Here is a 16,321-nt window from a genome sequence, read left to right as displayed (position 1 = left end):
CTTTTTAATACATTCCGTGCCAGATCGAAATATTATGTATGCCCAATGTTTTATGATTAAATACTTGTACTGCACATACATGGTTTGCAATTTATATAATACAATAGCACAATGACTCTAATTATCAAGAGACGGTCGAATAGTTTAAAACCACAAGTCAACAATGTAAAAAATTTAATTTTCAACTAATTATTAATTAATTTAATTGATTTCTCATTCTTTTATTTAACACGTAGCCATAATATGATGTGCAATTAGTTAAATTGCCATTTTTAGTTTAATTTGAATAGTTCAATAGGGTATGGATTTCATGCATATGTTTATGATATTCGTACGTTGGTATATGATGTACATAAATGAAACATATTTTTTAATGACTTAAGATTATGAATAATTTGTCACAGTCGAATGATTACATACGCATTTCTTGATATTTACAGATACAATACCAACTGGTATAAAACGACTGTAACCACGCAGAAATTACTACAGATGGTTATACTAAGAAGCAATAGAGGTTTTCCTATTACACTTTATAATATCTTTGATGCATCATTGCAAGGTTTTTCGGTTGTGCGTTATTATACATTCTGGTAAAAAATTACTCACCTCTCAAAATGATATTTTAAACCAAATCTTCATATTTCAGCTTTTACAAGCGTCGTTATCCTATTTTACGGTGCTAGTATCCTTATAACAATGCTCGTCTAATTGCACTCTTTCGCGGTACCGCGAAATATGTAGTATAATGTGGTGGAATAAATAATGTCGGATGTAGAAACGAGATGACCGTCAACAATTAAAGTCATATTGATTTACAGTCTACTTATTTATCTTAAAGAAATCTCTTCAAGGATATTTGGAACGGAAACCGATCTACGTATAATTTATTGTCGCACTTTTGAATTGTATATTCTTTAGAAATCCAGAACGTGATTTTAGCTTCTACAACTCTTAGGGAAACTACGCACACAGAAACAATAACTTTTCTGATCTTTATGGCTTTTTTCACATTAAAACATGTTATTAAATGTTCCAAACTTTGCATTTTCAATGTTCAAAAATCTTAAAATAGTCAATTTCTGATTTCCGGATACTTTCGTCTTTCCATTCAGTCTTGGGAAAACTCAAATGTATATCACAGAACTGGCTTGCTTCATCTCTGACTCTCTGTTTAGTGCCGTACCAGGGTTCGTCTGGTCAAACATAATTCCAATACGCTACTTCCAACTGTGTTGAGCTTGAACCATATACTAGTTATTACGTACACCACAGCAACATGATCTACAGCGGACATAGAATGAAAGCGTCTACGGGGTCTGATTTGCTAGTCAAGCTAGCTTATTAGATTTTATCAAGATTAAAAATTACACTGACTGGTTACCTTCATGACACCCATGTTAAACTAACTCCCTGAGGCTCTTTCGTTGGTTAGGTGGTGAGCCGGCAGAGAGGTGCATTAGTTTACAAGAAACTAACTGTCAAGTTCAGCTTCGACAGTCGTACAAATTTCACTTCAATTTCAGTAAAACAGTCGATCAAATTTGTATCACACTCATGTAGCGATTAAGGGGTAACACCACTCTAGAGCACGAAAAAGAGGCCTAATTTTGACAATTTTTTTTTGCAAGAACGATAAACGGAAAAGAATCTCTTTTCAGAGGGTTTATTTAACACATATTGAACTACGACAAAATAATTTTTGATTGTCATTTTCGTACAAAATGGAGACGACAGAGCCGATCGGCGGAAACAGCTTTTGTAAAAACACTCCTACGGGAGGACGGATTTCTCGTTATGTATGAGTCGTGGGATAAAAAATCAAAAGAATTTATAATCTATATACAATTGGTTTTGGAAGTACGTAGGGGTTTTTTGATTAATCAATTTTTGTGGAAGTTATGCGTTTTTTAAGGAATGAATCGACTTTTTGCATGAAAAATGAGCACTAAATTGTTTATAAAAAAAAAGTTTACATTCAATCAAAAAACGGCTACGTACTTCCAAGGACAATATTGTTGTGCAGCTACTGTAAAAATTTCAATTCAATCCATGCAGTAGTCACCGAGAAATCCGTCCTTCCAGTATGAAGAAACTGGTTTCGAGAAAAACGCGTTTGAAGTTTTATGAACATTTTGATCCTTAAATTCTCTGTTCACCACTAATCTGCAATGCCTGTACTATACATTTGGCTGTCCAGATCGGTGTTTGCTACCTTCTCTAGCTTTGTGGATACTTCTGTTTGTTTTGTAGGAAACAAGTAAACGTATTATTTTAAATGATAACAATAATACGAAAGCGATGAATTGCAACATACCGCGCGAGTACTCAGTGCGCGCTCTGAGGCGCTGCGGCAAAATTGATAATTGAACCATTTAAAATTTATTTTCCACTATAAATCAAACGGCATTCTGTTCTTAAGACCCTAAAGTATTGTTTTAGCAAAGAAAAAAAAAATCGACTTTCTGAAAATCCTAGAATGGTGTTACCCCTTAAGTGTATGTGTGAGAGAGTGATTTCGGAAAGACGAATGAGTAATTGACTATTTGGCACGGAGCGAATGATAGCCTGGGTAAGGAAAGAACGAGAGGGAATGAGTGAAAGAGCGAGAAGAAAGCGCGTGAACCGTTGGTTACGAACGGCGAAGTGTGGGTCAGATGATAAGTGGACGTAGAAAAGTGACTGGTGTAATAAAAATGTAATAAAATATAACAAACTACAACACTTATTTAAAATAAAAAGACATTAATTACATTTACAAAATACATCTTAATATCTTTATTGCTGTAAGGAAGCGCGGTAATCAGGTATTGACTCAGGTATTGACTACTGTATGTCTAATTTGATCATGTTATACCGGGTGTTTCATAACTAGTGTAACTCCCTGAAAGGGATGAAAAAGAACATTATTGTGAACAAGATATTCCGTTGCAAAAATAGGGTTTGAAGGTTCGATTTCTAATTATTCAGAAAAATCACGAACCAATCAGACCACGAGGATTACACGCGCTCAGAGCCGAGAGTGACAATTTCGAGCCTAGCGACTGAACGCGAATGTGATCGCGGCTTTGCCTCAAAACAGTCTAAGCATCTAGTGAGAAGTCTTTACATCGAAACTCAGTTAAATAAGGAACAGAATAATTAAAAGTAATGTTCATCTATTTATTTCTCATGAAGCAGGAAAGGAATTAGTTATGTATAATTATTTGAAATTCTGCAAATGAAATTTCTGGAATACTACCATTCGTTATAAGCGAAGAATGTGAAATTAAATATCGCAAATTTTTTTTTTCTGACACTAATATTAACCTCTGAATTACCCCTTTTTGATAGAAAATAGTTATTTCTGCTTACAATTAGAGAAAAGAGTTTCAATGTAATATGTAATAAATATATTAACCCTCTTACTGTACACTTACAGTTGAAATTTAGTGAAATAGGATTCACCCATTGTTTGAAAATAATCCGCCAGTGAAAGTGTTGGATCCTTATGACTTGATTTGGTCGTTGGTCGCCGACACAGTTCGCGTCTTGCCACGAGCCGACTCGATGCACAATATAAACTAATTATTTATCACTGGAGCAAGATACGAGTATATCATGGTGCCATTGACGTCTTTGGCAGTTTTAAACTTCTGCTTGAGACTACCGTTAACGTGTTTTTTCCCTGTAGCTAACTTTGCTCGCCTGTCCAATTGTAATTTAACCAGGACTGGTCTCTACCACTGGAACAACGGCAAATTCTGGAGTACGAGCCAGAATTTACTGTACAATACAGTATTATATAGTATTATATTATTATAGTATCATAGTATTATGTTGTACTGTATATTATCGTTACATTAATGCTTTGCAAAATGGATCAATGTAAATTTTTCATGGAATGATTTTTCTTCGCGTTAGTCTTGAGTTGTTGAACAGTTTCAGCGCGATATCAAATAAAGTGATTTCAATCAATGGGAAAGTTAAACTCTTCAGCTAGAACATACAGCTTCAAGAGAAAGAGAAACGCATGTCGTACATAGCAATTCAAATTAATTCACTTCCTACATGGAGATGTTATATGATAATATGACAAGTGGGGTTAACTGATCCTAATCGTCGTAATTGTGCAAGTAATGACTAATATAATGCAACCGGACAATCTGATTGTGCTCCAGCACAATGGATTTGTCTATATGTAGAAGCTGTAATATTATGTATCTTCCAAAATTTGAACAGTTTGGTTTAAAAAGATGATAATTCTGTCGATTAATAGAACTCCTCATGGTGCATCATATTGTAAAATAAGGTGTCACCATTGCATATGCTATAGTTGTTGTTTGAATGTCTGATATTGAAACTGTGCCGCAATATTTTGTTACAATAAAATGCGTTGTAATAAAATTGTCATTTGCTGTAATAAATAAAATCTTATATTATCTGCGAATTTAAAATTTACATAATTCAACGTTAACGGGTGGAGAAATAGGAAAATCCTACTGGTATAACTTTTTTTGTCGCGGTTATATATATATTATTTATAACGTTTTATTATTTAATTATTAAACGTTTAGATGCTTCCGCAAAGGAAGTCTACAATTATGTTCAGTCATCACGCTTGCATCACAGTCATCGAAACATTTGGTACGTCAAAATTAATGCTGAATCTTGGGTTGCTGCGTCCATTTCTCTGGGAATTTATAGTGGCAAAAGTGCAACAGCCAATTTTAGCTGAAGATTTTCTGAAAAGGTATGGTCTTCTGGTTGACGTACGTAGCAAAAGACTGATGACGGACTAACGAAACTTATATTCCATTGAACAGATAAGTACCATTTTACAACCGTCTCTTACTACACTTTGCAATACTAACCCGTACCAAGATCTTTTAAAATAGTTTATTGAAATTACACGACCGATACAGCGACACGACGTACCAAAACATAATATACAACACCACATCGCCACCAATAGGCTAGAATGCGCAGAATGAGCTCGGAGATTCGCTCCGGAAAAGCTGAAAGCGGCATAAAAAGATATCGATCACCTTCTGGCTCAAGGGATTTGTAGATCATCTACTAATCCTTGCGTTAGCGCTCGGCACATTGTATCCAAGAAAACTGGAGACTGGAGGTTGTGTGGAAACTACAGAAAACTTAACAGTTAGTATTCTGTCCCACATATACAAGACTTTGCACACAAATTAGACGGGATGACAATTTTCACAACTTTAGGTTTAGAGAAAACTTATCACCAAATTCAGATAGCGCCAGAAGACTGGAAAAAGACTGCGATAATAACACCATTTGGCCTTTTTGAATACAACGTGATGAAATTTGGCCTTAAAAACACTACGCAAACTTTTCAGAGATTTATTGACGTCGTACTCCGAGGATTAGATTTTGTACTTTGTTATATAAATGACATGCTGATAGCTTCCGCCAATGAGCTGGTACACAAAGAACACTTAAGACAGGTCTCCGATAGGTTGAAGCCGTATGGAATTTCTATTAATCTCAGCAAGTACAATTTTGGAACTCCATCAGTATCGTACTTGGAGTACCTGATCAACTCTAAGGAAGCCAGTCCAATACCGGAAAAAGTGGAAAATATAGTAAATTATCCCAAACCAAGCACGGTCGTGGGTTTGCGCCGATACCTTGGGACGTTAAATTTTTACCGACCGTTTATGAAGCATGCTGCTAGGAGACAGGTTGCACTAAATAAATATTTAAGAGGTTCAAGAAAAAAAAGTAAGGGACCTATCGAATGGACCCCGGAAGCAGAAAAAGCTTCCGAAAGATGCAAAAGCTCATTAGCGAACGCAACGTTGTTGGCACACTCAAAAAGTAATAAACCGTTGCTTTTACAGACACACGCTTCTGACCCGACTAGTGGAGCAGCGCTCCACCAAAAAGTAAATAGAGTATGGGAACCTCTCGGCTTTTATTCAAAAAAATTTACATCAGGAGCAGCGTTAGAGCAGATATGACAGAGAACATACTACAATTTTTAACACGTTGACTGCCACGCGTGTTTACAACAAAATCCCCGTCAGGCCACCCGTGCCACTGTAAGATGCGTGTCATATATTTATCTAAATATGTTCGGAAATCCTTTGGAAGAAGTCACCCGAATACGGATCACGTGGCCCGATGAGAACTCTTGCTGTCACCCGAATATGGGTGACGTGGCCCGATGAGAACTTTTGCTGTCACCCGAATACGGGTGACACGGCAGTCAACGTGTTAAAGCAATTAAACATTTCAAACATTTCGTAAAAGGACGTCACTTTACGATACAGACAGACCTCAAACCTCTGACTTACGCGTTCCTCCACAAATCTGATGAAACTTCACCAAGACAGTTACTAGACAACTAGACTACATTGGACAGTTGTCAAATATAACCCATATTCCCGGATCTGCAAATGAGGTAGCTGATGCTTTGTCACGGTTGGTGTGATAAGTCGACCAGTCCTGGTAAGTAAACAGCAGCTAGCCGAGCATCAGAAGATTGATACAGAACTAATACAATTATTACAGGGTAATACAGCTTTGGACCTGAAACAATCAAGTCTGAACGATACAGACGAAACTGTTTACTGGGACATTTCAGGTACCAACATTAGACCATATGTGCCAGCAGCGTTACGGAAGATTCGATAGCATGCATAACTTTGCTACACGGTATTTCGCGGCTAGCTCGGTAACGGCCCGCGACCCCGCTTCGCCCGCGAATTCTCGATCGGCCCTTCCTGACAGTGCCCGCGACGATGACCGTCGCGGCGCCTCCGCGGATTCGCGCGCGCGTAGCACTTCGGCGCCCGATCCGAATCCGTTCGATATCGCTTTATTTAATTTGATAATTGGGCGCCAGACGCTTCTCAGCGTCGCGATAAAGAACTTAGTCGCGAAACGAGACTCTCGAGCGGAAAGATGGGAAAACCGTTTATGTCGGTCTCGGAAAAACGCGGAAGATTCGAATCGGCGGCGGAACGGCTCGGTAGCTCAGTATCCGAACGCAATGGTAGAGTGGCGGGATTCTTTAAGGGTAAAGGAGCTAGACGCGGAGGCGGACGAGAGTACGTGATTCGGGATAATTCGCGAGAAACCTCAATTTAGCGGTATTTGTTAACAGCGGTGTTTTATTTAAAATCTAAATAACCTAGGCGTACAGTGTGATCCAGTATCGGAATTCGATTTAACCGTAACACTCTCGGCGGAAGGCCGAGATACGATCTCCGCGAGATTTTAACCACGGAAACGAAATATACAAGTTCCTAAGCGGAATACAATTTTTGATATTTCCTCGATACCCGGAATGGTACGCGACGCGACTAATTTAACGGAAACGCAACGCAAATACTTAACAAAACGCGACGCAATTATTTTAACGGAACGCAACGCGACGAAACGCGACGAGACGCGACGGGACGCGACGAGACGCGATTATACTAAACGCAACGGAATCTAACGCACTTAAACTTATGCGAGACGCGATTTAATTCTACACGCGGAACGATTCTGTATCGGCGACCGTCTAGAGAGAGAAAGCGAGAAGTTACGCGACAAACACGAAATGTCCGGCACGACAAACATGCACTTTACGTTCTAATCCCGTACCAAGAATTCGCGAAATCGAGACGTGGGAGAGTACAATATTGGCAAAGGCCTACTCGAGACGATACTTTGATTGTAGCTTACGCTGTACCATTCCCCGGTACAGGTTCGGTGATCCGGCCGAGTGGCGATTCGAGAGATCGAGAAGCGATCTCTCGACGACACGAAAAAGTCTGGACGTCGGGATCCGTGACCGTCCCGGACAGGGGCCCCCGGGTTTTTTTTTACCCTTCTAACTTAAACTAATTTGCCTACGAGACAAAGCCACTCCCGTCACACTTTGCAGAACCTGCCCGTGAATGGCAAGCCAGGTGGTCTACAACCCACGATATGACAATCTCGATTTCGCGCTCTTTTACAAATATATAGCGGTAATTGAGGGGGCTTACCAAGGTGTCCAGACACTGGGCGCGGAAACTCGGGATGGTCCTTTTGCTGTCCTCACGGAACGATACTACACGAGATACTTTTACTATGCGGAACTAAGCAATTGCCAGATACAGAATAGGGATCCGCGAGCCCTTGCACCGGTATTAGGACACTTCGTAGCTTACCCCCACCCTCTGCCGGAGTTTCCGAATTCTGTCGAAGTCTTCTTCGGCAGGGCTTCTTCCGTCTCCGCAGCCTCTCTTCTTCTATCGTAGGGCCGGAGCGGGAAAGCGGCAGGGAATCGGCACTTTCCTTCGGCGTACGTCGGTATCTCGCTGGGTTCTCTCCTCTTACTCCGCTGCCTCTCTTCGTCTATCGGAGGATCCGAGCGGGGTAGCGGCAGAGCAGCGGCGTTTTCCCTCGACGTACGTCGCTCCTTCGTTGACAGTGACGTCATTCTCCGGCGGTACATATAAAATAGTATAGCGGCAGAATTGGTTCTTACGATATTATACGCGCTTCGTTCTCTCTCTAGACGGTATCTGACGGCGACCTATGACCCGTCCGGTCTCCCGAGGAGGCTCCTTGTGACGGGTATAAAATACCACGTCACAACTTTTTGTATCTGTGTGGCAGGACAGCAAAAAAGCTTATCACTAGTAGGTTCGTTTGGCCAAGCATGGACAAAGATATTTTGCAATGGGATAGAACCTTTCTACCCTGTTAACGCAGTAAAATATCAAAGCGCACTATAAATACTCCCCAATATATGGTTATTCCAGAAAAACGTTTTAAACATGTTCACATAAACATTGTAGGTTCTTTACCGCCAATAGACGGATACAGATATTGCGTCACCATAATTGACAGGTTGTCCAGGTGGCCTGAGGCTGTTCTCATCAAAAACATGTCAGCTAACACGGTAGCAAAAACTTTTTGTGCTGCATGCAGTACCAGGTTTCGAGCTCCAACTACTGTGACGACAGGCAGAAGATCACAATTTGAAGGAGCAGTTCTCTGGGAGCTTACCAATTTAATAGGCTGTAAGCATATTCACAGAACGAAATATCGCCTAGTCTCAAATGGTGTGGTGGAAAGGTGGCATCGATCCCTAAAAGCTGCAATAATGTGCCAGGAGAAGAGCAACTGAGCCTAGATTCCCCTATGGCGTTGCTCGGTTTAAGGAACAGTTTTAAAGAAGACATCGGTGCTACAGCAGCAGAATTGCAATATGGAGTTCCCCTCAGGTTACAATTTTTGTTTAGACATATTTCGAGAACAAATGCGACAGATTAGACCGAGACAAACGGCACACCACAGTACACAGAAACATTTCATTCCAAAAAATTGATATAACTTGTGACGGGTTGGTAGGAGAACGGGGAAAAAGTTCCCTGATAAAGAGGACGACTAGGGAAAGTAGCCCGCCACTATCCGACGTTCACACCCACGGACGATTTCTACCTTAGGGCGCCAGTGCAAATGTACACGTCCCACAGTGGTTCCAAATCGTAAAAACTTGGTCAAAACCTCGAAAATGAATTTTTCATTGGGGCTATTTTAACAACTGAGTTGTACACTCTAATACTGTATCTATGGGAAAACAGAGGAGTAAAGGTTTTATTACTTATACCTGCAAAATGGTGAGTGTTCACTTACCGCGTTCATTCGTCACACAGTTTTTGTACAGTGAAGTTCAGTGTGCAAGAACAAAGTGTAAAGTGAATAATTGTAAACAGACTATATTAATTTCAATTCTGCAAAATGTATGCTGTTCCTGGAAGTAAATAGAATGTTTTTCAGTACTATTATATTGAAAATTGTTAATGGTAACGGTGTATGATAGGGATATTCAATATAAATAATAAAAGGTGAAACTTCATGCGCGAATGTTAAAAATGTGGACTAAAAGTTGTATATTCCACAATATCCCGCTAAAATTTTTGTTCAGGCTTGTAGCTGATACTATTAGCTTGCAATATTTGCAAAAATTAGCTGCCACTAAGTGCCATCAGGATCGTATGACCATTTTTTATAATGTGACGTAGGCGCGATGTAATGAATTTTTTTTAAGCTGATGAAAGTGTAACGTCCCCGGAAAGAATTTTTTTTTTTGGTTCAACATCACGACAATCTTGGACCCACTGACTAGAATAATCAATTATCGACTGTAGTTGCCAATTACCGACAGTATGTCAGATATCGATTATCGATCTATCAAATTCGACAGTCGGTAATCATAATATATATATACTAGACTACTGTTGATAACAGTGAAGTCTGAGCGTGCGTATATAGATTGATTGTGCTACACCAATAAAAATCAATCGTTCATTCTATGATTTGAAAAGGTATAAATAGCATTAGCCTCGAGCTTTTTTTTCATTTTATGCTGTTAAAAACTTCTATAACTTTGATAATATTTAGTTTGTTTATTTTATCGATTATGCTTCATGTATTGTTTTAAAATTTTTTTATTTTTGTGGATGAAATTTGCGATATGTGAACCCTCGCAAGCGGACTTACGAGCACAATAGACAGTGTCCGGACCACTGGACTACCATGTACTCTATGAAAACAATTTGATTAATTTCATATTTAATCTACATAAATTGCACCGTGAAATAAAAATTTTAATTTGCAGTTGACTTAACTGCAACAAAATCATTGACCAACTGCATTACCAAGAACTGGTTTCGAACTTGGACCATTTAAATTTAACTGATTTATGGCTCACACCATTAAGCCAACAGTTAATTTATTCTATTGTAGCATTAAAATGCTTAAATCTCATAAAATGTACTTAAGAATAAAAATTTTATTCTAGAATACCTTCTGTTTGATCAAAAGTTATAAATCAAATCTTTGCCACCAGCTGGTCCCGAACTCAGGTCACTCATGCTCATGTGAGCTATGGCTCTAACCAATAAGCCATAGGTTAATTTATTTAAGTTTTATATAAAATAAATATAATCTTAACCAAGATATTAGGAAATATTACATTATTTGATTCTATTATAAAATTTCAACTTTCATTTCAATAATTATAAATTAAAAATGCCAAATCTGTTATTATATGCAATTCGAATATACAATTTAATTAATTTAATTTAATGCAAAATTTCGTCATTTTATTAACCATCTATTATGCAAAAAAAGAACTAATTTTGTCAAAGTGGGCCAATCTCAACCAAATTTTCATCTGCAATGCCCCATGCCATGAGGATGCTAAGTTCAAAATTTGGTTGAGATTGGTCCAGCAGTTTTGGCCCTAGCGTGGGTAATTTCCCTACATTTTTCATCTTATAGTCTTCGCTAACGCTCAGACAATTCGCTAACGCTCAGACAAGTATCATTTACATTAATTAGCTTATAATTTTGATTTAGAGTAGGAAATATTTTGCGCGAAAATAATTGAACATTAAGTTTGAATCATTAAAACAAAATTATGTATTATTTTATTTTATTTTCTAATAAATAGTTTGTATGAGAAATTTCCGTTACGCTATGATGTGCCTACGTGCCGCGATACTTGCCCGAAGTCCTTGAGATCAGCGCTAATCCTAGAAAAGGATAGCGATACTATTTCTATTTTCGGCATTTTGGACATTAAATTAATTAATTAATTAAATCAATTTATATACGTAAAATCAACCAGTGCTAAACTACTCATGGCCGGAACCAAAATTATTTCCTTAAACTAGAAAGCTGTAAATCGAAATAGACTCGCCTCTGATAGAAAAGGACAGAAAATGTATTTTTCGTTAAAACACCATTAGAGTACCATGTTAGTATCGAAACGATAGCCAGAAATTAAAGAGCGACATTTAAATCATAATTAAACCGTTCGATTTTATAATTAATATATAATAACGAAGTTATATGAAAATTTAGATATTCTGACGTCACAGAAATTCCAGAAATTCGGCGAACCTGCGAGTATAAAAGGGCGAGCGAAACCCATCTAAGCAGCAGAACAATTTTCGAAGTCGAACGCGATAGAAGTCTCTCTGATTAGTATTAACCGGAATAATTTTCGCTGTCAAAGAGCCAAAACTTGACTGGTCAAGCGGATATTTGCCATTCGGTTACTTGATCGCTGGGTTGTTTTAGCAGCTGGTGAACAACAGGCTCCCCGTTCAAGCGATTTTGTAATTGAAACTCCTTTAGGAGAGTGCTATACTTAGCGCCAAGAAAGGCTAAGACATCGAACGAAAGCTCTCAGCTACTCATATTTTTGTCGAATTGCTAACGCGCCTTCAGTGTCTCGGAGTCCGCTCTGAGTTACTCCCCCTCATTGAGCGACTTGGTCACTGAAGCCCGTGTCTTTTGGGTGGCGGTTCAGCAATTACGAGTTCATAATTAGAGTCAATTTTGATTTGCTACCCTGTTGGACGTATATTGTTCATCTGACTCTGGATCGTTGGGTTGTTTTAGCAGCTGGTGAACAACAGGCTCCCCAATTAAGCGATCTGGTTTTGAGTGTCAGTGTGCGCTCTGGCAAAAAGGGCTATGGACAATTAGTTGTCGAGTCAAATTAAACAAGAGTAATTGTTCCGAGGAAACTTATTAACTTTAGATAAATTTTGGAAGTTGAACTAGTAAAGGAATATTGTTCTGTCTCTAGCGTACTGTTAAGCCGCAGCAAGGAAACGAAATCAAACACTACCAAAAAATTACTACTTTCAAGGTTTATTGCAAAGGTCCGAGATCACGTACAGAGCACTGTGGTAAAGATGGACAGACTCAGGATAACTGAACTGTTTTGGGGAAATGTTCGGGGTTTTTATGCCCTTCGAAATACAAACTATGACGCTTAGATTGATAGGGCGGTTGTGACGCATGGAGGATGACGACGGTGTTGGTTTCGGTTATCGGTGCCCTTTGAAAGTATACGATGACTATGGAGGATGAGACATCGATGGTAATGTGTCATATCATAACACTCCTCCTCTTATTTTGAATTTTCGTTAAAAAATTCATAAAGGTGGTACTTGGAATCTGACCGTTGGTTTTTTATGTCGGCGGTTCGTTGATATTGGAATTCTTGCTGTTTCTTCTTCTCCATTCTTTTCTTCTTCTAAGGTATGGTTATTGGCCGATGCTGAATAGGTGACTGTCTGTGGTGCTGTTGTGTATCTATGTGTACCTCCCATCGTAGTGTTGTAACAATTATTATATGTACATGGTCTCAATCCGCAAAGTTTCCAAATTTTGAATTTAAAGGAAGCATATATAGTAAGAACAAGTGTTAACGCTACTAATAAACCTTTTACTGTCATCCATGTGCTTTCATTTCTTGAAATACTTCTAGTTTGAAGACTCATACCAGAAGCTTCACTTACTATTTCATCTAACGATCTAGAAATTTCATAAATTTCCTGAGGTTTCACTAATTCCTTTGTTAATTCTGGAACTCTTGCGTATGCTTTTACAGAGTCATTTAAATATACTAGACTGACATTCATAAAACCTAATGTTAGCTGTGTTTCTTCAGTGTTTTGTACTGTATTTGATGGGAATAAAGTTAAAGTAGTTGTCTGACCGGTACAACCTCGCTGAATTTTAACTAAATTTACTCCTTGAATGTGATAAGTTTTTACTTTTGTTACGCCCTCGCATGTTATGTGTAAGCTTTCCGGAAAATAAGACATTGCAATCCATTCACTGTTTGAGTGCAATTGAATCCAAATAGAATTACTCCGTTTAATCATATGCATTGGACAAACTTCTTCTGATGCTGGTAGACCATGAAGTGCCTTTTGGATACATGGATCTGGTGTGTTTCCAGTGAATGAAGGGCTATGCCTTTCACAGATTTTTATATCAAATATGTTTAAACAGTTGGTTACATCGGTGTCTGACATATACGTAAAGTGTCGTGTATTTTTTTCAATTAGTATGTATCGTTCTATTGTATTTAATAAGTATATGTAGTCGCTAGTTAGTTGCGGTATCGGTACCATTTAATATAAAATGTAAATTTCTTCTTCTAAAATAGGAAATCTTATTTCGAAACAAAGTTTATATGATGATAACACAAGTACATTGATTGATGCTGACTTGAGAAATCTATATGCATACTCATCTGTGATTGGAAATATCATTCTATTGGAACCGTACTTTTGTTCAATTGTTTTCAGTATTTGTGTTAACTGTCGCGGTTCGACTAGTAAGGGATCGATTTTTCCTTGTTCTCCGTTTACAACAATATTACGCAAATTACTGATTAATTCGTTGTGTTCTGATATAATTTCATTTAGTTGTAACAAGGATTCCAAGACTATCTCGCGTTTGTTTAGTCTATATAAATTATCATTAGTTGTATTCGTTAATTGTTCTACATAGTTATTAATCTTACTATCAAACGCATTCATATTCTTTAGCATACTTCTAACAATAGTAGTTTCATTAGCAATTAGTGTATTAATTCGTTTATTATTCGCATATAATTTGTCGATTTCGTTATTATAATACTCTGCGTCTTTACTGCTAAGTGTACCGAATAAAATGTTTGCTACCTCACCGATGGGGTTTAACCATCCGCGCTTAATCCTATTATGTTCATTATAATTAGTTTTTCTATATCCTAAGCTACTTAATAATATATGTTTATATCCAACCCCCCTTTGAAACCTTTCTTTCATATGTTCCAGGGTGAAGTGTGTCACTTTGTTACCTGACTCTAGAAATGAGTGTCTCAAGGCTTCTTTTATTTGGAGTTCTATTGTTTTAACATCCCTGAGGTCGATGTACAGGATTGTCTTCCATTGCTTGTGGTATAATCTCGTGGTGCCCATAGGATCAAAGTGGATGTTGGGTAAATTCGTTAACTGGGTGACAGTTAGTCGGTCTTCGTCCGTTAGGCCTGGTTGCCAGAGGAGGGCGATGGCGAATCTAGAATAGAAGACATGTTGGCGTATTTTAATCTATTTAAGTGTACCAGTTTGTCCTTTCCATTTACTATAACGATTGCATTAACGTCTCCTTGTAATTCTTTAATTTGGTAGGGCCCTAGATATGGTTTTACTAATGCTCCCAGACGATCTCTTCCTTGATTCTTAATCCAAACCCAATCTCCTGGTTCCAATAGTAGGGGTTTTATATTCTTGTCGTACTGTTTTTTTACCTTCTCCTTACCATGGATTATTGCATCCGAAGCTCTGAGATGCATTCGTTGAAGATTTGCTCTCATACTTTCTACCAAGTCGCAATATGTGACTTCTGGTTCTTCTTCAAGTTGGTTCATTGGTGGTGGGTCTCTTCCAAAGGCTAGTGAGAATGGTGTTACTCCTGTGGCTGAATGAATCGTTGTGTTATATGTGAATATAGCGGCTTGTAGAAAATTACTCCAATTAGAATTATCATTTTCTTCTCTTGATAACTGACTTTTCAAATAATCCTTTATCACAGCATGAGCCCTTTCGAGAGATCCATTTGATTCAGGCCTAAACGCGGTTGTGTGTTTTAATTCAAATCCAAGCGCATCTGCTAACTGTTCCATTAATTTACTTGTAAAATTTGCTCCTAAATCTGTGAGTATCAATTTAGGTGTTCCATATCTTAAAATCCAAGTATTTAAAAGAGCTTGAGTTATTGTTTCTGTTTTTTGATTCGGTATTGCAACAGCTTCTATATATTTTGATAATTGATCTTGTATAGTAAGGATATACTTCATATCTATTGAATCTCTTTCTAAAGGCCCAACTATGTCCATGGCTATTTTGTCGTTAAAAGTTCTAGGCGTATCGGTAATTTGAATTGGCATTTTTGTGGGATTTCTGACAATTTTGTTTTCTTGGCAAATGAGACATTCATTTATATATTTACTCACGTCTCGATGAAGTCCGGTCCATGTATAGGAATTCTGGATTTTGCTTATAGTTTTCCGAATGCCTGTGTGTCCTCCAAGCATTGTATCATGGGCTTGCCTAATGATTTCCAGCTTCTCGGCTTCTGTTTCTGGCTGTCTTAAATCTTTGGTTAGTAATGTCACATGAACAGAAGGGTCGTATAAATATTCTAGTAAAAGATTCTGCAATGTTTTATTATCAACAAGGGCTAATTTTTGTAGGGTGCGGTAATCTAATGTTAATCTACTAATTTCTTGAGCTATTACGGTATCTCTAATTGCTTCAAAGGTTTCGCGTAGTTGTTCTTCTTTATATTCTTCGTGGAATACTTCAAAATGTTCCTGTTCTTTAAATATTACTTCCCGTCGGCCTATATGGAATCCGATAAATATACTATTGGGATCTATTTCTTCACTGTAAACAATTCCTTTCCTTAGTGGTTTCTTCGGGGTTTTTGTGATTAATACAGTCTCGTTGTGGTGGTCTATAGGATTTCT

This window comes from Megachile rotundata, chromosome 3 (assembly GCF_050947335.1).
Source record: "Megachile rotundata isolate GNS110a chromosome 3, iyMegRotu1, whole genome shotgun sequence".
Taxonomy (NCBI): domain Eukaryota; kingdom Metazoa; phylum Arthropoda; class Insecta; order Hymenoptera; family Megachilidae; genus Megachile; species Megachile rotundata.
This window is presented reverse-complemented; position numbering follows the sequence as displayed.